Here is a 22,578-nt window from a genome sequence, read left to right on the forward strand (position 1 = left end):
CAGTACAGAAAATACTCAATATGATTTCAACAAAACAATGTAATCACTTTTCTCTGGCAATCCCCTCCCCCCTTTTATGCAATGCAAGGAAGTGGAAGGAAGGCACACAATTCTCAGAAATGCAATTCAATGTAATTCAGTTCACCCCAGCAAGCTTAGACTACAGAAGTTTGAAAACACAGGCCCAAATTGCTTTGATATGTGCTAGCAATGGATGAGAAATATGCTGGAAATGCTTTTAATTCCCTTTCAGAGGTTCAGGGTGAGTGGTATCTAGTTAATATTAGTCCAGGCTCACACTAGCAATGATGCAGGGATAGTTAGCAGGTTAAACAAATTTCTGGCAAATGGAAGGCAAGCAGCAGCAGTTTTTACATGTGAAGAAATTTGCAAATCGCGGTAAAATTCGCAGATGCGTGTTCCGCGATTGCGGTAAAACTATAAGGGGTAGGAATGCGGTTCTAGGTACGTAGGGAAGCCACGATTCTAACCTTTCAGATGAAAGTTATTGCAAGTCTCTAGCACAAACGGTTGCGGAGATATGAGCGATTTTGTGAAGGTCGTTTTTCAGATTTGAAATTTTAAAGTTCAAAAAGACAAGTGCAGCTTGCAACTAGGAAATGACAAGTGACAGCTTTACAAATGACAGGTGACAGTTAGGAGGCAGTTCTACTTAGATTAAATAGATTGAATTATATTATTTTAACTAGGAGATTGGTTCTGCACAGTTTTCTAGGTACTCACACTATATTCTTGAGTGAAATGGGCCTCATCACGGATCTGGTCAGGGTTTTAGACTCGGCTCTGGTCTCTGCACTTCACAGTGATCTGGGTCTCTCTCTTTCTGGATCTCTGGTCTGGGTCTCTAGTTCTGGATAGATTGAAGTCTCTAGTTTGGCTCTCTGGAGGTTTGATGGAGGTAAGTATGGATTTTTCCGGCAGAGCTTCCAGCGGCAGATGGGATTGAAGGTCCCTATCTGTCCTGTCTGTCTGCTTTTATGTGTTTAGAATGTGGGTGTGTTCTAGCATCACTGACCCTACCTCTCTCTCAGCTTCTAATTGGTCAAACGTCCATTTATCATTTGATTGGGGAATGAACTGTGAGTCAGAGGGATGTCATTTTATGGCTTACAGATAGGACACTCCTCTGTCAGATTGCACATATTCTATATTTGATAATAAAAGACATATTTCACAGTTACACAGTTGCTTGAAATTACATATACATGGTGTGGCTGAATTTAGCCATGTCTCTGTCCAAATCTGCTGTTTCTAAGAGCTTGCATTCAGAAATGGCACATAATTGACTTTTTAACTGATTTTTCAATTTCTGACATTGACCCAACTTTACATACATGTGTGCAGGGAGTATGGACATTAACTGATGTAGTTTCAGATTTTTAACATGCATACATTTAGAGTAATATCCACTTTTCCGCTAAAACCCCCCTGAACATACCACCGGTTCTAAAAACCTCTTAAACTGTGGGCAGAAAAATCACAAGAATTATGGTATCATTTATAAAATTTTCACATGTCTGCTCTATGAGTTATTCATCTTTTTAGAGTTATGTTCTGGCTCCAAAGGGGTGTGGTTTCCTCTCAGCACAAGGTAGAAATACTGGTTTATCCAGTTCTGCCAAGCCAGCTTGCTCTCACAGGCAGTGCTCCTCCCAGCTTCTGCCAAGAGGAAGCTACATTTTACGACTGCTGTAATAAAACCTTTGCCTGAGTCAGGAGAGGCCCATTGTTCAAGAGGAAGCCATTTATGATCCTCTCAATAAACCCTCTGCCTGGGTGAAGGGAGTTGCATTGTTCACTCTCCTGCAGAGCACAGGTAATTCAATTATCAGATAGATGGCATATCCTTAGTGTAAGCAGCAAAAGGGCAGCTAGGCCTGGGAACACAGCTGTGACTCAAGTTTCACTCCTGATGGGGGTAGTTGCCAGGCAAATTGGAATCTCTTTAAGCTGTAATTTCTGTTCCCCAGTTTCTGCATTCAAAGAAAACTAAACATTTTCACATATGCAGCTAGAAGGCTGATTCTAAGTTTAGAACTATGACATTTAAACAGTTACAAAGGCATGTGACACCAAACATAGGTCACTCATTTAATCTAAACATTTTCGATTTTAGTGTCTTTAAATCCAGTGCAACTTAAACTGCTGACTCCATAGCGCAGCCAGTCTTGTTATAAACCTTCAAGTCACTTCAGAATATAACTTTACATTGGATCCACCTCTCAGTAAGTCTTTCTTTAGCCTGCTTTGGGTTCATTCAGTTTTACACAAAAAAGTAAAATCTGGTGTGGTTTAAAAATGCCGGCTTTTGGATAGTGGTGAGTACTGGTACTGCACCCATTTTTGAGATTTAAGAAATGAATTCCCCACCATTCTAGGTTGCATTTGGCAATCAGCATTTCCATTCCCAATGGTTTCAGACTACTGTGCGGGTAGTCCAATGGTGGTTTTAGGCAGTTTCCTTCTGTGCCCATAACATCGGCAAAAATGAGTGGCAGCCTATTCTTCATGCATTTCCCTGTGCATTTTCTGGGAAGCTCTGGCCATCATGATGTTTTCCATGTCAGTACTGCACAGTTTTGAGGTATGGCTCGGATGCATGGGTTAATACATCCCACAAGCCCCCCTCTTGCGATGGCCATTCGGTTTCACTGATGGGACTCGCAAGATCTGGGATGTTTCCTCATCTTCTTCCAATAGATGGCACAGTTCAGCATCTTTTCCTCCATCCGGTCGGATCGATCGGTTCTCCTCGCCGGTCCTGATGGGAATATTGGGCGGTCCACTGGGCCCATTGGATCTTCGTTCCCGGTCTCTGTATCATCCTCCTTGGCCCGTCTTCAGGTTTTCTTTCTCCTAGGACGACAAAGGAAGAGCGGCAATACCTACTCATAGACTTTTTCCACCACTGTTGAGATGGTGGGACAGCATATGCATTTCATCATGACGAAACATTACATTCTTATTTTGATAAAAAACAGTATAACTAAGAGACAGTTTCATGCAAATCACAATATTTTAGAGACTAGATGTGGTATGTTTTATGGTTGGAACTGAATTAATCTGAGACAGTACCCGCTAGGATTCCAGAGGATTCCTCCAGTTGTTGCAGAGTGTGCCTGGGATGGCAACATTTCAACTGGTTTATGTGGACCCACTTGTCTTCTCCCTCTGCCAAAGGACCTTTGGGGATGTGGATTTTGTAGGCCACAGGGGAGATCTTGTCGATGATCTCAAAGGGTCCCTTCCATGTAGGCAAAAATTTGCGCTGCTTGGCCTGGTTCCTTTGGAAGTTGTATAGATAGACCCGGTCCCCCACCTGATATTCCTTCCTGGAAGTTTTCAGGTCATAGTGGGTCTTCATGCTATCAGCTGATCTTTCTAGATTCCGCTGAGCATAAGCAAAAGCATGTTGGAGGTGTTTCCTTAAATTCTCTACATACTCATGAGTAGTGGAGGCATTTATCAGTGTCTGCTCTTGGGTCCTATAGAGCAAATGCTGAGGAAGCACCATCTTGCGCCCAGTCATCAACTCAAATGGTGAAATTTTGGTTGCAGATGAAGGGGTAGATCTGATAGCCATTAGGACCAGAGGTAATCGGATATCCCAACTTGGCCCAGAATCTGCCACAAACTTCTTTAATATGCTCACAATTGTCCGGTTATATCTCTCTACTGCCCCAGAAGAAGCTGGCCGATAAGCAATATGCAACTTCCTTTTGACCCCCAGTAACTCCCACATTTTTGTCATTACTTCACTGGTGAAGTGGCTACCTCTGTCTGACTCAATCCTTTGAGGTAGACCAAAACGGGAAAAGATGTGGTTAATCATCAAGGCAGCTGCAGTTTCTGCCTTGCAGTTTGGGGCTGGGAGACATTCCACCCACTTGGTAAACAAGCATGTCACAGTCAACATGTACTTATTCCCCCTAGCCGAGCGAATCACAGGGCCTACAAAGTCGATTTGTAAATCTGACCATGGCAGTGTCATCCCCCGCTTTTGTAAAGGTGCCCGGTGTGTGCGGGATGTCGGCTGAAATTGTGCACACACAAGACAACCCTTCAAATATTGGTTGAGGTCCTGGCCCATGTGTGGCCAGTATGCAACCTCTCTTAAGATTTCCAGTGTTGTGTGAAACCCCCTATGACCGGCGGTGGCCGCATCATGGGCGTGACTTAACATCAGGCTTCGGAATGAGGTAGGAACCACCCACTGATCGTGGCCAGCTTTGGATTTCCTTACCAGCAAACCGTCTTGGATCCGGAACATTTTTGGACATTTCATCAACACTCTTAGGTCCTCTTTCCCAATGTAATCGGTATCCGTCAGGGGAAAGTTCTCAGGGTCCTCAAGGTGCTGGTAAAATTTACCAATAATTGGATCCCCCTTCTGAGCGGTAATCAAATCAGCATCAGGGGTCTCCTTACTCCATTGTGCAATTGAAAGGTCGTTGTGAGCATTTGTCTGGGACCTAGTGATGGCAGTGACCTGGATTTCCCCCAACAGGGACTCAATCTCAATTAGATCCCCTTGGATGGCTCCGGTTTTGGCCAGCTGATCAGCTAAGTCATTTCCAGTTTTGTCTGGTCCCTCTACTTTGGAATGACCCTTGATCTTTTTCCAATAGATGGTCATCTCATTCGAGGTGACCAGATCATCAATGTTTTGGATCAACTTCCCATGTTTCAAGGGTTTGTTGTTCGCACATAACATGCCTCTGGTTTTCCAATTAACCAGGTGCTCCACGAACCCGTTCCGTACATAATCCGAATCTGTGATTATGACCAGTTCGTGGAGTTGATGCTGGACAGCAGTGAGGATGGCCTGATGCACAGCCATCAATTCTGCCACCTGACTACTTCGGGGACCAATTTTGTATCCAGCGGAGGGTTCTGGGAACTCATTCACCCATGCATTCCCTACGCCAGCCACCAGTTCTTTCTCCCCGTCGTTGTCAACATGGTAAGAGCATCCATCCACATAGACAGTGGGCATTCCCTCACACTTGTCTTCTTCAAAGACTTTGTGTGGGGAATTAAGGTATGCCTCCATGTTGTCCTTTATTTTTAGACTTTCGTCCTCGAGACAGTTTTCTCTGGCACAATCATGCAAGTCAGCCAGACCTTGCGCGAGGGGACTCTTCTTGTTTTGGCCATATCGGACCTCCACAGGAAAGCCTTGCATTGACAGAATCCAGGAAGTAATTCGGGAATTACTCACATTTCCGGCCCGGATTCTGTCACTTTGGAGGTATTGCAGAGGCTGGTGTGGAGTCTCCACTATGATGTGTTCCCCCTGGATAAACGGGCGGTAATTCTTCAATGCCCACACCGTTGCCAGGAGTGCCTTCTCACAATCGTTGAATTTTTCCTCCACAGAGGATAAAGTTTTGCTCGCATAGGAGATTACTTTATTGACCTTGTCATGCTTTTGATATAATACTGCCGTCAAGCACGTATTAGAGAACCCTGTCTCCAGGAAGAACTCCTTGTTTCTGACCGGGTAAGCTAGGCAAGGCGCTTGTGAGAGGCTTCTTTTGAGTTGTTTTACTGCCTCGGCTTGTTCTGGACCCCATTCCCACTTGACCCCCCCCCTTCAGGAGATGAATCAGGGGTCTGGTGATCTCTGCGTAGCCCTCAATGAACTTTCTGCTGTAATTAGTCAGTCCAAGGAGGCTCCTTAGTTCCTGCAGAGTTGTGGGGTCTTTCAGTTTCTGAAGTGCTTCCACTTTCTTTTCCTGGGGACAAAGACCCTGAGGAGTAATCTCATGCCCCAAGAAGTTAACACGGGTTTTACACCACTGTGCTTTCTGAAAGGAAAGTTTTGCTCCGGCGGCCCTCAACTGTGTCAGAACATAACGGATCTCCGCTATGTGTTCCTCCACAGATGAACTTTTGATGAGGACATCATCTACATAAGCCAGGTTACCCCTTGCACCCAAGTCAGGCATGGCCTTGTGTAGAAAAATGTTGAATTCATTGCCGGAGTTGAGGTATCCGAAGGGAGTCCGGGTCCAGGTGTACTGCTGGCCCCCAAAGGTAAAAGCCAGTTTGTATTGGTCCTCCCTGCTGACAGACACGGTCCAGTATCCATTGGTCAGGTCTATTGCAGTGAATACCTGTGACCCCTGAATCTGGGCCAGCCCTTGGTCAATGTAGGGCAGAGGCCATCGGGAAGTATGGACCCGTTTGTTGAGCTCCCTAAGGTCGGCGCAGAGTCTCCACTGGCCGTTTGGCTTCAATATTCCCAGCACCGGATTATTGAAGGTGCTGTGGACGGGACGGATTATTCCCCGGGACTCAAGGTTCTTAATTATTTCGGTAAGGGACTCCATTGATGCGAGAGGCAAGCGATATTGCTTCACAAACACAGGAGTCATGCCAGGGTCCGTGGGGATTGTGGTTGTGTGGATGTTGGTGCGACCACAGTCATATGAGTCTACCGCAAAGAGATCTTGGAAATCCAAGAAAACTTGTTTCAACTTTTGCTTTTGTTCCAGAGTCACACAGGCATCAGCTAGGTTGACTCTCTCTTCCACCATCTGCCTGAAGCCTGGAAAGACTTCTGGTTTGGCTATTTCCGCGGCCTCCTCCAGCTGGGTGGAGAAGTCCCTGGTCAGAGTGCTGATTTGGACCGGAGGCTTCAGGTGGGAAAGGCAGCCCTCATGTACCTGGAAAATCACCTCATCCCTCCTGAAGTCACACGTCACATCTTCCTTACCATAGGGGCAGGAAGTGTACACCAGGAAGTTCCCCCCATGCCGGGTGAAAATCCTGTCTGGTGTTGTATTGTCCTCACTGTCACTGTCAACACAGTCCTTGGGGATTGGTCCTAACAGTTCATTTACAAGATCAATGGAGAAATGTCGGTCATCAACCGCCATTCCAATAATGGTGCCTGCGGCTAGAGTAATACTCTTTAAGTCGCTGTTATCCACCTCTATTGGAATGGTGTCATGTTCTATGTTGACTAATGGTGTTGGGTTTACCCCCAACCCTTGCTGTTGGAGAGAAGCATTTAGATGTATGTAAGCATCAGGGTTTTTCAACTCTTGTCCCCTTTTAACTTTCACTTCCAGGGAGAATTGTCGGGTCCTTTCTGGGATGGTGACTTCCTCTTTAACCTGAATTTCAACTGCATAAGGTAGCAATTGAGCTGACCTAAATGCTTTTTCTGGATCATCAAAGCCCATGGGATTATCCGCTAATCGGGACCAAGCTTTGAAGTTTATTAGGTCCAAACTAATGGCAAAGCGATTGAGAATGTCACTGCCTAAGTAAAAGGCGGCAGGGACGTCTCGCACGACCCAACAATTGTGGACTATGCTCTTGTTGCCAATGGAGATTTTGAGCATACACCTGCTTGGCAGGAGATGTTTGGAATTAGGTGCTTCCAGGTCCATTTCCCATTTGTCTATCAGTTTGAAGGTGGGAATGGCTGGATCTTTTGGGAGTTGGCGAAACATGGCTTCGCTGATGAAGCTCTTACCATTGTTCACGCACACTCGAGCGAGAACAGAGTCCTTCCCATCATTTAACTGAACAGGGATGAACAACTGTTCTCCAATTTGCTGAATATCAGCCAGGCTTTGAGCTCATTTCACATCTTTCTGGACTATAGGAGTGGGAGTTTCAGATTGTGGATTGGTATAGAATTTCAGAGTGTTTCCTTCCAGCGTGGAATACCACTTTAAACTGGAAGGAAGGTTGATTTTCAGAAATAGAGAGGAACCCCCATCACCAGTCTGTTGTCCTACTGCTATTACTGTCACGTCTGGAATTTGGTTGTTCTGGAAGTGAAATTCTACTTGGTCAGATTTTTGTTCAACCATGTGGCAGGTGCCGTTTAAACTAACATGGTTGACACTCTGTTTTAATTTTATCGGTCGGCTAGTCTGGGTCCAGAGGACCTTGTTTACGCAATCTATTAGGGGTGACAACCTTCTCAGGAGGTCATTCCCTAGTAAACAAGGGGTGCCCTCTGGGGTCACAACTATGACCGGGTGTTTCAACTTATGTCGCCCAATTTTAATGTCCAAATCTGCCGTCCCCTCGACGGGAATTTCGGTCCCGTCAAAGTTCTGTAGTTGTCCAGGAAGAGAGGTGAGAGGAATTTGGTAATTCTCTCCCCTTCCTGCATTCAGTTCGTCAAAGGCCCTTCTGGACAGAAGGGTAGCTTGAGATCCAGTGTCCACCAGTGCCGAGATTGTACCCTGCCCCTGTACTTGTACCGGGGCATAGTATCTTCCCTCCTTCTCCTCAAGGGGGCACAGATAATGTACATTTTTGGACAACTGGTGGGCTAATTTTCTGGTTTTGGACATCGCTAGCGAAGAGATTTGGGCAGAATTCTGTGGAGAGTCTTGGGAATCTGAAAGAAAAAGTTGGCAACTGGAGATCAGAGCCATTGTGGGTTCCCCTGGTTCCGGTTCTGGGCCTCCCCCCCCCCCCCTTTTTGGAGGCAGTCCCCAGGATGGGTTTGAACCAGGGGATTTTCTTGCTGTTGGTTCTGGGATGAGATGGTGGGCGGCGGTAGCTCAGTCTCCACATCTCCCCAGTCTGGATTTGCATCCCTAGGGACCCATTTTTCTTTGGGAGGAGTTCCCCCCTCTCTGAAGGAGAAGATCCTTTTCCCAGGATCCTCTGAGGATCCCTCTCCCTCAAATTGGAAGATCTGTACCTCCTCCTCAAACTGAGTCTGTTTGGGTCTTTTGTTTCTCCTACCCCCCCTCTGCTCCTTAGGAGGCAGACTTTCAGGGGCAAGAGATTTTGTTTCCGGTTCCTGGGTTTCCAGGGGCTGTTTACAAGTGAGGAAGGAAGCTTCCTCCAAGGCTTTACACCCCCCTTCCCTTTGTGCCTCCTCCCTGGGAACCGGTGTGTTATCGGGGTGCTGCCCCCGTCATTGTTCTGGAGCACCAGGTCCAGAGTTGGGTGCGTTCTGCGCCGGCACGCCCATCTGAGGGTTCTGCTGAGCCCTCAGTATGTGACCCAGGTCCCGCGCCATGTTTTGAACCTGGCGCTCTAACTGGGAAACCCGCTCAGGCTGATACGGGGCCCTGTTTTCTCCCCTGGGCTGATCCCGGGAAGGGTAGCTGTCCCTCCTCTGGTAATGCCCCGGGTTGGGAAGATTTGGGTACCCCTCCACCCTTGGCCTCCCCTCTCCCGGATTCAGTGGTCTGGGCTCAGGGAATTGGGGAAAGAAGGATGGATGGTTTTGGGGCTGAAAGTCGGGTGGATATCTGGGGAAAAAGTTCTGCCCAGGGTTTGGTAAATTTCTGCCCTCCTGTGGGAAGTTTGGAGGGAAGTTCCCTGGGTTAGGTGCTTGGCTGGATCCCCCCCCTTGGGCTGGAGGAGTCCACACATAACCCAGGATGGGTCGATTTCCCTTGTAACGGGGACTTACATAATCAGGAGAGCGAGGGACCCCATTTGTGGGGCTGCCTCCTTGGCTCCCTGTCTGTGACTGGCCCGAGGACCTTCTGGGCCTAGCATTATTAGGTGCAGGTAGGTTTTTAGGCCCCCCCATCTCCAAATCTAAAATGGGGGTGACCTTTACCTCTGCCACCTTGGCAGCAGCAGGGGTGGTGTTGGCTTTGGGGTTTTTCTGGGCATTACTTTTGCTATCTACCGGTTTCTGCACCTCATAGATCCGGGTAGCCTGTTCAATGACCCAGTCTAAAGATCTTTTCTCGTGAAAATCCCTCACGAGCTGGGTCATGATATATTTGGGCAAGGCATGGAAAAACGTATTAATAAATTCCCTGCTATCCGTGCGCACCCTTCTTGTGGTCTGTGCAAAAGCACGCTTTAACTCCTGCACAAATTCTTGTGGGGCCTGATCCTCCCCACATTGCAAATTGTAGGCTGCATTGCGAGCCTCTTGAGGATTTCTGTGAACAGAAAAATGTTTCAAGATGGCCGCCTTATAGGTGGACCATCTTAAATGATTTTGGTCCGCCAGCCCCGCAAAGAAACTGGAGTATTCCGGGGAGAAGGTCCACTTTACATATTGAATACAGCTTTGGCTGTCCTTCAAATGGAAAGTCTCCATCATTTGTTCAAACAACTCTAAGTGCTCCCAAACAGAATACTTAGCGTTCTTATGGTAAGGCGTGATGACGCTCCTGATCGCCTTAATCTGCTTTAAGGGGTCCTTAAGCAAGGCCCTTTTTGCCTTATTGGCCTTTTTGGTTCGGGTAACCCTTGTCCATTCTTCCTCGGACTCAGAGGCACTGCTCCCAGAGGTTCCCGTCTGTTCTTCCAGGTTTTCCCGGATTCTGCGAGCCTGGGAATGGCTGGCAGAATGTGGGGACCTGGTCTCCTGTGTCCTGCGCAGTTCAGAGGAGTCTTCAGATTCCTCCTTGCTGCCAGGATTTGATGGGTACCCCCTCCACTGACCTAACTGGGCAGAGGTTTTCAGGATGCCCTTAATGGGTCTACTCTCCTGGGGTTCCCCATTGAACTGTACTGTACTTGGGTGCCCATACCCGGATGCCCACCCCTCCATTCCTGAGTGGTACTGGCCTATGAGCCCCATACTCTTAGCTGGATAGTAATCTGCCATCCCTGCGGCCCTGTGCTCATGTGCGCCAGGGGACATGGGGGTGGTAGAGTCCAGGGACTGGGGGAGATGAAGGCCCCTGGTGTTAGGGCTCCTGCGGTTATGGTCAGGAGTCTCTCTTTCCCAGCGGACCTCATCTCTATCCGCCCCTGCTCCCTGTTGCAATGCAAGAGCCTGTATTTGTGCTTTCAGTTCCTCTGTTAAGGCCTTACTCGACTCTATCAGTCTCTCCTGCATCGCTACCTGTTGTTGGAGCCTATCATTGTGTTGACAGAGGGCCTCATTTTCCCTCTGTGCTTCCTGGTTGGTCCTGGAGAACTGGGCCAGTCTTTGCTGCAGGAGGGTTACCTCCTGAGCTGTGTCCCTATTGGCCTGCTCCTTTCTTGCTAGAGCATCCTCCACCCTCCTGGTGTGCTCTAGCAAGTTCTGGTGTTCTTTTTGGAGGTCACCCAGTCCCTGGTGGGTCAGGTGATTTTCTTCCATTTTTCTTTTTAAATGGCAGACTTCCTGGCCTAAGGTATCCCTTTCCTGACTGAGAGCCTGCATCTGTGCTGCCAGGTCGTCCCTTTGCCTTTGGAAGGCACCAGCATTCTGGCGCTCCTGATCAAACTCTGCCTGGGTATCCAGGTCTTTCAGAATTAGTTTGTTGCTCTCTGCCTTCTCTCTATCTAGGTGGCCTTGCAGGGTGACTACCTGCTCAGCACATACCCTGTCGAAGTCCAGTTGTTGCTCCAGCTTTTTCTGGTTTTGCAGTAGGGAGTCCAAACCTTCTTGGTATTCCTTCTGCAAGGCCAGAAATCTGGTATTCTGTTCTACCTTTTCCTGTTGCAGCACATCCATATCCTTCTTTATTTTAATGATGTGCTGCCTACTATCATCTTCTGACTCCTGGCTCCTCTGCAGCCTCTGCTCAGAAGAGTCCAGATCAGATTGGGCCTTCTGTAATGCCATCTGTTGCCTATTTGCCAGATTTTGGCTTTCAGCACATCTATCCTGCATGTCTCCCATATATAGGTACAGGTATGCTGCTATCCTGGCAATCTTATTGTGTTCCTCTTTGGCTTTAGGAGCCATATATAGTTCACTCAGGGCCACATGTAAGGGACCCTGATCTCTATATATAACTGACCCTGTTTCAGTGACCTGCTGTGTGATGGCCTGCAACCACACATCCTGGCCCTGTTCGGTCCATTCACCTCTCACAAATAGCTTATGCAAGAGGTGCTCTCTGGCTATTTTCATGTCTACTAAGGTCGTCATTCTAGAGATTGGTCTCTGTCCTGACTTACAGAAGTTTGTATTTTATTTTTGCAGAACAGAACTTTTCTTGGAGTGTCCCTTTTGAGGAATGCTTCACAGCGTAATGCAGCGTGGTGATCCGACCGGATGTATGTATCCCGTCAGTTAGCACACTGTATTAAGCTGCACAAGTGGTAAATCTAACCCAACGTCTCGGCTCGAGCCCCCAATTTGTAAGAGGATTCAGTTCAGCACTACAGCTAAGTTAACGCCTAGTCTAGAATACCGAATGAAAACCCTTATTGATATATCTATGTCCAGTTCATGCGTTCTGGATGACTACCCCTATATAACACCCCTCTCTTGGAATCCCCCTGACCCCACTGAGCCAAGAAGTAGTTCTGTTTTGCAAGTTTAAAAGGTTTATTTGATAATTTAAAATATATATATATATCACACTTTATAATAAATTAATAATTGAATAGCACACTTAATCTGATATGATAAAGATCAACAACGGAGAATCTGGCACTAGCACACTTCTTATAATCACTAAGGAGTTGACATGAAATAGATAAGGTAGCAACAATACTTTTATGGTTTCAAATGGATGCAATGTGGAATGAAATGCAGTACAGAAAATACTCAATATGATTTCAACAAAACAATGTAATCACTTTTCTCTGGCAATCCCCTCCCCCCTTTTATGCAATGCAAGGAAGTGGAAGGAAGGCACACAATTCTCAGAAATGCAATTCAATGTAATTCAGTTCACCCCAGCAAGCTTAGACTACAGAAGTTTGAAAACACAGGCCCAAATTGCTTTGATATGTGCTAGCAATGGATGAGAAATATGCTGGAAATGCTTTTAATTCCCTTTCAGAGGTTCAGGGTGAGTGGTATCTAGTTAATATTAGTCCAGGCTCACACTAGCAATGATGCAGGGATAGTTAGCAGGTTAAACGAATTTCTGGCAAATGGAAGGCAAACAGCAGCAGTTTTTACATGTGAAGAAATTTGCAAATCGCGGTAAAATTCGCGGATGCGTGTTCCGCGATTGCGGTAAAACTATAAGGGGTAGGAATGCGGTTCTAGGTTCGTAGGAAAGCCACGATTCTAACCTTTCAGATGAAAGTTTTTGCAAGTCTCTAGCACAAACGGTTGCGGAGATATGAGCGATTTTGTGAAGGTCGTTTTTCAGATTTGAAATTTTAAAGTTCAAAAAGACAAGTGCAGCTTGCAACTAGGAAATGACAAGTGACAGCTTTACAAATGACAGGTGACAGTTAGGAGGCAGTTCTACTTAGATTAAATAGATTGAATTATATTATTTTAACTAGGAGATTGGTTCTGCACAGTTTTCTAGGTACTCACACTATATTCTTGAGTGAAATGGGCCTCATCACGGATCTGGTCAGGGTTTTAGACTTGCCTCTGGTCTCTGCACTTCACAGTGATCTGGGTCTCTCTCTTTCTGGATCTCTGGTCTGGGTCTCTAGTTCTGGATAGATTGAAGTCTCTAGTTTGGCTCTCTGGAGGTTTGATGGAGGTAAGTATGGATTTTTCCGGCAGAGCTTCCAGCGGCAGATGGGATTGAAGGTCCCTATCTGTCCTGTCTGTCTGCTTTTATGTGTTTAGAATGTGGGTGTGTTCTAGCATCACTGACCCTACCTCTCTCTCAGCTTCTAATTGGTCAAACTTCCATTTATCATTTGATTGGGGAATGAACTGTGAGTTAGAGGGATGTCATTTTATGGCTTGCAGATAGGACACTCCTCTGTCAGATTGCACATATTCTATATTTGATAATAAAAGACATATTTCACAGTTACACAGTTGCTTGAAATTACATATACATGGTGTGGCTGAATTTAGCCATGTCTCTGTCCAAATCTGCTGTTTCTAAGAGCTTGCATTCAGAAATGGCACATAATTGACTTTTTAACTGATTTTTCAATTTCTGACATTGACCCAACTTTACATACATGTGTGCAGGGAGTATGGACATTAACTGATGTAGTTTCAGATTTTTAACATGCATACATTTAGAGTAATATCCACTTTTCCGCTAAAACCCCCCTGAACATACCACCGGTTCTAAAAACCTCTTAAACTGTGGGCAGAAAAATCACAAGAATTATGGTATCATTTATAAAATTTTCACATGTCTGCTCTATGAGTTATTCATCTTTTTAGAGTTATGTTCTGGCTCCAAAGGGGTGTGGTTTCCTCTCAGCACAAGGTAGAAACACTGGTTTATCCAGTTCTGCCAAGCCAGCTTGCTCTCACAGGCAGTGCTCCTCCCAGCTTCTGCCAAGAGGAAGCTACATTTTACGACTGCTGTAATAAAACCTTTGCCTGAGTCAGGAGAGGCTCATTGTTCAAGAGGAAGCCATTTATGATCCTCTCAATAAACCCTCTGCCTGGGTGAAGGGAGTTGCATTGTTCACTCTCCTGCAGAGCACAGGTAATTCAATTATCAGATAGATGGCATATCCTTAGTGTGAGCAGCAAAAGGGCAGCTAGGCCTGGGAACACAGCTGTGACTCAAGTTTCACTCCTGATGGGGGTAGTTGCCAGGCAAATTGGAATCTCTTTAAGCTGTCATTTCTGTTCCCCAGTTTCTGCATTCAAATAAAACTAAACATTTTCACATATGCAGCTAGAAGGCTGATTCTAAGTTTAAAACTATGACATTTAAACAGTTACAAAGGCATGTGACACCAAACATAGGTCACTCATTTAATCTAAACATTTTCGATTTTAGTGTCTTTAAATCCAGTGCAACTTAAACTGCTGACTCCATAGCGCAGCCAGTCTTGTTATAAACCTTCAAGTCACTTCAGAATATAACTTTACATTGGATCCACCTCTCAGTAAGTCTTTCTTTAGCCTGCTTTGGGTTCATTCAGTTTTACACAAAAAAGTAAAATCTGGTGTGGTTTTAAAATGCCGGCTTTTGGATAGTGGTGAGTACTGGTACTGCACCCATTTTTGAGATTTAAGAAATGAATTCCGCACCATTCTAGGTTGCATTTGGCAATCAGCATTTCCATTCCCAATGGTTTCAGACTACTGTGCGGGTAGTCCAATGGTGGTTTTAGGCAGTTTCCTTCTGTGCCCATAACATCGGCAAAAATGAGTGGCAGCCTATTCTTCATGCATTTCCCTGTGCATTTTCTGGGAAGCTCTGGCCATCATGATGTTTTCCATGTCAGTACTGCACAGTTTTGAGGTATGGCTCGGATGCATGGGTTAATACATCCCACAAGATGTGCATTACTGCTTTGTCTCACACCACGCTGCGGAAGAAAACTGCTCGCCAGACAGCCAAAAAACAGAGAAACAAGGGGGAGCAATAGCAAGGAACTAATTAACTAGAGAAAACGTGGGCACAATCTATCGTATATTTCACTTTTAAAGATAATACAAAGTTAATACAAAAGTGAACAGGCAACTAAGTGATAAAGACACTTATGCAACACTTGATAATGAATCCAAAAGTTGAGATACAATATAATCTAAATCGAATTTTAGATTACACTCTAACACAAAGTTGGATCAACGATAAAACTATTGATCAACATGCGAGAATACCTACATTTTACCTTATTCCCAAAATACACTAACATCTAAGTGTGCCACGAGGAAGACTGATAGTAGCTGCCACAGACAGCATTTTACAATTACCATTTTCTTCAACCACCAATTCTGAAAACATCCAGATATATCTAAGAATCTGCACATTTCTTACAAATACTACATCTTAATTTTAACAGCAAAGACAACCTCTTCAAAGTAGATTTTAAAATAAGTATACTTCCATGCCACATGATTCTGGTTTGGAAGCAGTGGAATGTCTCTTGGAATTTATTTCTCAGAATTTCTACAGAACAGTACTTTTTACAAACATCTGGCAATTTAATGGGAACCAATGGCAACAGTCTAAGGCAATATTTACATGTATAAGTTTGAGGCTTACTGTATTATACATCATCCAGTTTCGCACAAATCTCTCATTTATTGAGGTCGATAAATGGACGATTTATTTGCTAGATGGAATGTTTCACATGAAACAATGGCTAAATTGCTGAATTCCCAATGTTATCGATGACTGGATTCAAATGTACTGCCTGTTTTGTGAATCCGAGGGTACATTTATTGGACATTGAGTACCAGCAGAAGGACATGTAACTACAAACATCGTTTGCAAGTCTACCAATAGAAACAACATTTCACACAGGTTAGGTTACCATCCACCAAACACATTTCGTAGTTTACCATTCAGCCAGTTACTTTGAGTGAAACGCACAGTGAGTGACTAAGAACAAAGCTCTACAGAACTTGAAAAAATATTAAAGTATTTTTCAGATAGATGTTACTAAGAGCATGAATTTACAGATGCACATAATAAAGGAGCTAATACATCATGCGTCCTCCACCTACTTAGGTATTTATATCCAAGTATTACACAGTCATAAGATGAACAGATCAGTAAGAAACATTGATCTATTTTTAAATGCGATGACAAATCAAGATCCTTTTTCTGCACCATCCTTCTTCACTTTTACAAAAGAAGAACAAGTTACTCTCTTACCTGGTAACGTTCTTTCGATGGGATGGTCCGACGACGTATTCCATATCTATGACAGGTAATCAGCACAGCTGTGGTGATTACCTGTCATAGATATGGAATACGTTGGAGGACCCAATCCCCTCAAAGCAGCAATTTGAGGGATTTCTTTTGTTGATGCCAACCAGCATATAGGTTAGGTCAACAGAACAACTAGGGCAGACACGTAACCCTGCCTCCATTGTGAAAATTGCAACACCACTTCTAAGCACAGTGTTCTCTTCAATTTTTAAAATGGGAGAGCATATACCGCTTAGTCTGTTTGCCACATCCTATACCTCAAACACTGTATTCAATCAGATGTTGTAGTGTCATATTATAGGACACAATGGCTACGAAACGTGAGGATAAGGTGGAATGGACACAGGTCCAACACATACATAATAATACTTCTAATTCCTCTGTTGCAAGGCACTTTAATGAGAGACCCAACCAAATAAGTCAAATGCCTTTTTCAAATTTTAGAAGTGATAGAAGTTACGAGCTTTGACACTCTCCTCCCTGAAGGCTACAAGATCCTCTCAGCACCCAGATCCTCCCGGTCCAGTGGAGGGTAGCCCTGATCTTTCCTTAGTGGATTACTGCCTCTATCATTCCCACTCAGACCTACTTCTATTTTGAATGCCTTGTCTGTAGGCTTTCTCTCCCGCCTACCCATTCTCTTACTGTGGTTACCATCTACTGGCCTCCTGGTCAAATCACCTCATTTCTCTCTGAGTGGGCAGACCTCTCCCCCTCCCTCCTGGCCTCTACCACTCAACTCCACCTCCTCGGAGACCTAAATATACATTTAGACTCTCCTTGCTCCTCCTCTGTACTCTTCCGTGACCTCTGCGACTCCCTCTCCCTGTCCATCCTCCCCTCTGGCCCGACTCACTCTGCAGGGCACACACTCAATGTCTTGATCTCCTCTGACCTCCCCCTCTCCATCCCTCTGACCACTCCTCTCTCCTGGAGCGATCACTCCCTCCTCTCATCTCATCTCTCCCTCTCTTCCCCCCAAGCCAAGCCTACCTCAACACTGCCACCTACCTTCTCGGACATGAAGCGTGTGTCCGTTGAGGCTTTTGCCGCCACTTTCTCTCCCCCCCTCCACCTTTGGCTGTCTCTCATCCTGATACAGCCCGGTCTCTGCTCTACTCTACAATTTCTGCTACGCTTGATGTTCTTGCCCCTGTCATGAGGATCCGTTTGAAGTCCAAAGACAAGTGCAATTCCTGGTATGACTCTGACCTAGCTACACTTAAACGCAAGTGTAGGGCAGCTGAGAGGAAATGGAGGACTTCCTGTTCATCCTCTGACAAACTGGCCTGTCGCCTGCTACAAAGGCAATACCGACTCTCTGTCCTCACCAAGAAGAGAGCCCACATTCAAGCTCGTGTCTCTGCGGCATCTAATAACTCGGCCAAACTCTTTAAAATCTGCAAGGAGCTGGCCAACCCTGCTGCAGTCTCTACCCCTCCTGTTGACTCCCAGGCTCTTTGCAATGCCCTTACCTCTCACTTCATTTAAAAAACCCAGGACATCCTGTCCACCCTCTCCACCCACACTCCTCCTCTTCCCTCTCCATCTGTGCTTACTGACCCTCCTTTAGCCACCTTCCCACCATCCTTCTTGTCCTTTCCTCTTTTCACCCCTGACGAGGTTGCTAGACAAGTCCGATCTATGAAAGCCTCTTCAAAACAGGTTCATCCCTGTTCCTCTAAGACCATCAAGGACGACATTGACATCCTCGCTCCGGCCATTACTGATTTTTGCAACCACTCCTTTGCCTCTGGATCCTTCCCCTCTGAAGTATTCCTTTGTGCATCCTCTTCTCAAGAAACCCACAGCTGATCCTTCTTGTGCAGCTAACTATCGCACAATTTCCATTACTCCCTGTCTTGGCAAACTCCTGGAAAAGTTGGCCATCTCTCAGCTTAACCTTCATTCCAATTCTGTTGGCTGTCTCCATGACCACCAGTCTGGCTTCAGAGCTGCCAGAAGCACGGAAACTGCTCTCCTAAACATCTGTGAAGATCTGCTCACCAACCATGACTCTAACATTCCCTCTGTCCTCATCCTCCTCGATCTCTCTTCTGCTTTCGACACGGTCAACCATACCATCCTGCTCAACCGTCTCCGTGAAAACCTGGGTAATATATCACTGATCAGGCTCTGGCCTGGCTGACCTCTTTCCTCTCAGGTCCAACTTTGGTCCTTCCTTTTATCTATCTACCTCTCTACGCTGACGACACTCAACTCATTTTCAGGCTGCCCTCTGCCACCTCCTCTCCCTCTCTCATCTCTGATTGCCTACTGCCATTCAAGATTGGTGTGCCGCCAATGATCTTTGTCTGAATGCCAGCAAGACGGAGATCCTCCTCATCGGCACACCTTCACCATCCTTTCCCCTCACTCTCTGGCCGGCCTCCCTTGGCCCTCCTCCTACCCCCACCTGTGAGGCTAAGAACCTCAGGGTCATCTTTGACTCCACCCTTTCCTTCTCCGCCCACATCTCTTGAGGTCTCTAAAAAGTCAAATTTCCGACTGCACCTCCTCAGAGGTACTCTGCCATTCCTCTCCTTCCCCCAGAAGCTCATGGTATCTCAAGCTCTGGTTCTCTCTATCTTGGACTATTTTAACAGCCTCTTTCTAAATCTACCTGCCTCTACTCTCCGCCCTCTACAACTAATCCAGAACAGGACTGCGAGACTTGTCCTTGGCCTCAAGCCCTGGCATGGTATCTCTCCAGCTCTGAAATCTCTTCACTGGCTCCCAGTGGATGCAAGGATTAAACTCAAAACCCTCTGCATTGTCCACAAGGCTTTCTGGGGCCTGGGTCCAAAATACCTTCAGCTATCCCTTCGGAAATACCTCCCCTCTCAAGCTCTTCGCTCCTCTACCTCCAACTCACTCAGGGTCAGTCGTTTTTCTAAGAAACAAGCTAGGGGTAGATCTCTGTCTTCGACTGGGGCCTCCCTCTGGAACAGCCTCCCTGCCACTCTAAAACTTGAGGAGAACCATCTCCGGTTCCGGAAGCACCTCAAGACCTTCCTCTTTTCTTCTGCCTTCGCTCCCCCTCTGCCCTGCTGATCTGTTCTCTCTTGGCACCGTGCACCTGGCCACCCTCTGTCTTTTGGTCCCAGGTACCTGCTCATCCTGTCACCCTCCCGCACTGCCTCCGGGCCACCCCTTGCACTGGGGTATGTATCTTTACCTATACAGCCCCCCCTTTTTCTTCCTGCACTTATCGGACCTACCCTGTCTGCTGCCTTAAACCTAGCACTTGCAAATTGCTGGCTGCATTACCACTGTTTGTTGCCTTTATTATTTATTTATTGTTATTTATCTGTTTCTCCTCTGCTTCGCACTTTCCACCTCTCCCCCCCTTCCATGCACTTTTCCCCTCCCCCCTCGCCCATGCACTTGTGCATTCTCAATGTCACTGGGTCTAGTAAGATCGCTTTTTTGTTCACCCCTGTTCCCCTCCCTTGCCTTGTCGCGCTCTGAAACACTTGTGTACGAGCGCGATACAAATAAAATATCAATCAATAGATGTAAAAGCATAGGATGTCCACATACAAAATAGTTAACAGAGTGTCATACTGGATTGAGAGAATAAATTAAATTATTCCGGGAGGTATGACATAGAATTGTAACCTACATTGTTACTTGTGATCTCTATACAAGACTGCATTTTCTATTTTAGATCAGATCTTGACAACAGATCATCCACCGTACACGCTATAATAATGTGACTACTAATATGTCAATACATAAAAGGCTTTATGTTTAAACCACCTCTATCATTATTTGGATGTACACCTTTATCTATATGCATTTCTGATTTAATTACTCATTAAAGAGCATGTTGCGCAACATACATTATTATGCAAATTGATCAAGTTTCCAGATCCGAATTGGAATTTATTTGGAACCAGTTTAAATTTCACATAACATATATGCAAACTTGGGTATTTATATTTGACTGTTATTTTTGTACTGTCACCGTCCATGTTGACTCCACTATGTCTTTGATGGGTAGGTGTTATGTTGTCAGGAGCATATTTAGTTTATCTTTTGCAACTACACTCATCAATATGTATACATCAGATGGAATTGAACATGGCCTCATATGTGGTTTTTCAATGCATTGTTTACATTTTAATTATATTTTCAACCTTCTATTTTGCTTAAAATAGGAGTAAGATTTTGGTTAATTCCTTCCACTTAGTTTTGCTTTTCTCCTTTTTAGTTTAGGCTATTAGGTGGCGCTGAACGTGCTATCTTTAAGCCAAAACTATTGTCATTAAAATAAGAGCTCTAACATAAGAGCTTCAAATCTGGGCTTTGAAAGAGGGTCTGTAGATGACATTTGAGGAGGGATACACATTTATCCCCCCTCCAATTACCTGCCCATAGCCATGCTAATCCGTATGGCTAATCCCACCCATTCCTGCCCATCTCCAAAACTAGCGTCCAGCTTTGAAAGGGAAAGATACAATGCATCTTCCAAATAAAATGATACATTGAATCATGCGAGTATAACCTTTTTTAAAATAGCTAAAGTGATTTGAATTATGGGTGCTTATATTGCTTTTTCTGAAAAATTACGAAGGAACATAACATAGTATGACACATGCTCTCACACATTATTGTGCAACCTGCCAGGCAACACAGTGTTCTGTAATTGTTGAAATACACGGAGATAAAGCCTAAGGGTCACAACATGCACAGAAAAACACTCACGCACTTCCCATCTAACTGACATCAATGAGCATGTTCATGCGAGAGGGGGCGTGCAGACAACCCACTGGCTGATATAAACGGCCAGCTCTGGGAGTGAGTGGAGCGGGGGCTAGCAATCCTTCAGTTACACAAGGGTTGTGATTATATGAGCATGTTTCTTGTGCCCGGTCCCTACTACCATAAGGGTGGAGCAAGTGAGATAGAGACAATGGTCTACCAATGTAATATGGCACCTTAACTGGCGGCCATCTTAAAGTGAAAGTTACACTCAATGAATAAACGGAGAAGAGAAACAATGTTGCTGAAGTTGAGGATATAGTTTGGTTTTGAAGTTTTAATTTCTTCATAGTTGTGTTTGTGTAATATTAGAATTGGGAATTGAATTTAATCATACATAATCTTATTTCCACTAACTTTTAGGCATAGTATGTTAAATGCACTTTCATACAACTACTACTTTTGTTTTTATTGACATTTTGTCATGGAGCAGCTGGAGTGGTCAGTAACTCAGCGGTTGGTAGTAGGCAAAACTATCTCTCATTATAAGATGGAGGACCTGCTAGAGGCATAAACAGTGGATATCACGCCACCACCTCTAATTAAAGGTACAATGGTGTCCATCGTCTATGTTTGCGAAGTAGGTGCATGCTTCGGCTGTAACAGTAGCCGGAAGGTGGGCGAAGGCATGTTTGGCAGCTCAAACATGCCTCTACCCTGGAGTTGGGAGGGGAAGTGCGAGGACACTACCAGGATGATGGCTAGTGCAATGTTGATCAGGGGTCACCCAATGACGGGGCGCCCAGTTATGAGTCTAGTCGGGGCACTAGAAGAAGGGCGTAGGGAGAGACAGGCTGTTTCTGTCGAGGCATTTCTCCGACTTCAGATGGGGTGGCCCAAAGCACCTGCTTGCATGGCTGACTGACATGCCCCATGGTAGTCTTTGGCTGACTGACAGCGGGCTATCCATAGGATGCAGAGGGCCCGGCACAGAGCTCTACTGAAAGAGACCGAGTGACTACCCAAAGATCCAACTATTTGTTCATAGTGTAGCAAGAGTGCACAACATATATGCTCCACAGAGCTCAGTAGAACACGCCACCCGAGGCAACAAAGAGGCCTGCAATTGGATTTAGGGATAGGATTACAAAAGCCCTGCCCCAAGGTTGTGGAAGAGGCAGAACGGAGCCTAATAACCCCCAATAAACTCTGCAGGAAGGTAGCACAGAAAGATGGGACAGATCCCAGTAAACGCCACAGAAAAGCTGCAAGTACTGTGGCCTCCATTGTACAGGTCACTGCAACAGCAGCTATTGCGGTAGGACCACTAGCCATGTAGTGGTGAAGCAGATTTCCGTTCCCTGGGGTCATGTGTGTCTCAGGAGTGCCAGGGACC

The 22,578-nt window shown here is 45.5% G+C and overlaps 1 protein-coding gene across 3 annotated transcripts in view; it reads right to left on the reverse strand.

Annotated features, from left to right (window-relative positions):
* The window catches only part of NUDCD1 (NudC domain containing 1), a 1,249,938-nt gene that overhangs the window by 288,747 nt on the left and 938,613 nt on the right, over positions 1 to 22,578 (reverse strand). The gene's annotated exons all lie outside the window — the stretch shown is intronic.

This window comes from Ambystoma mexicanum, chromosome 5q (assembly GCF_040938575.1).
Source record: "Ambystoma mexicanum isolate Mex_15411 chromosome 5q, UKY_AmexF1_1, whole genome shotgun sequence".
Lineage (NCBI taxonomy): Eukaryota > Metazoa > Chordata > Amphibia > Caudata > Ambystomatidae > Ambystoma > Ambystoma mexicanum.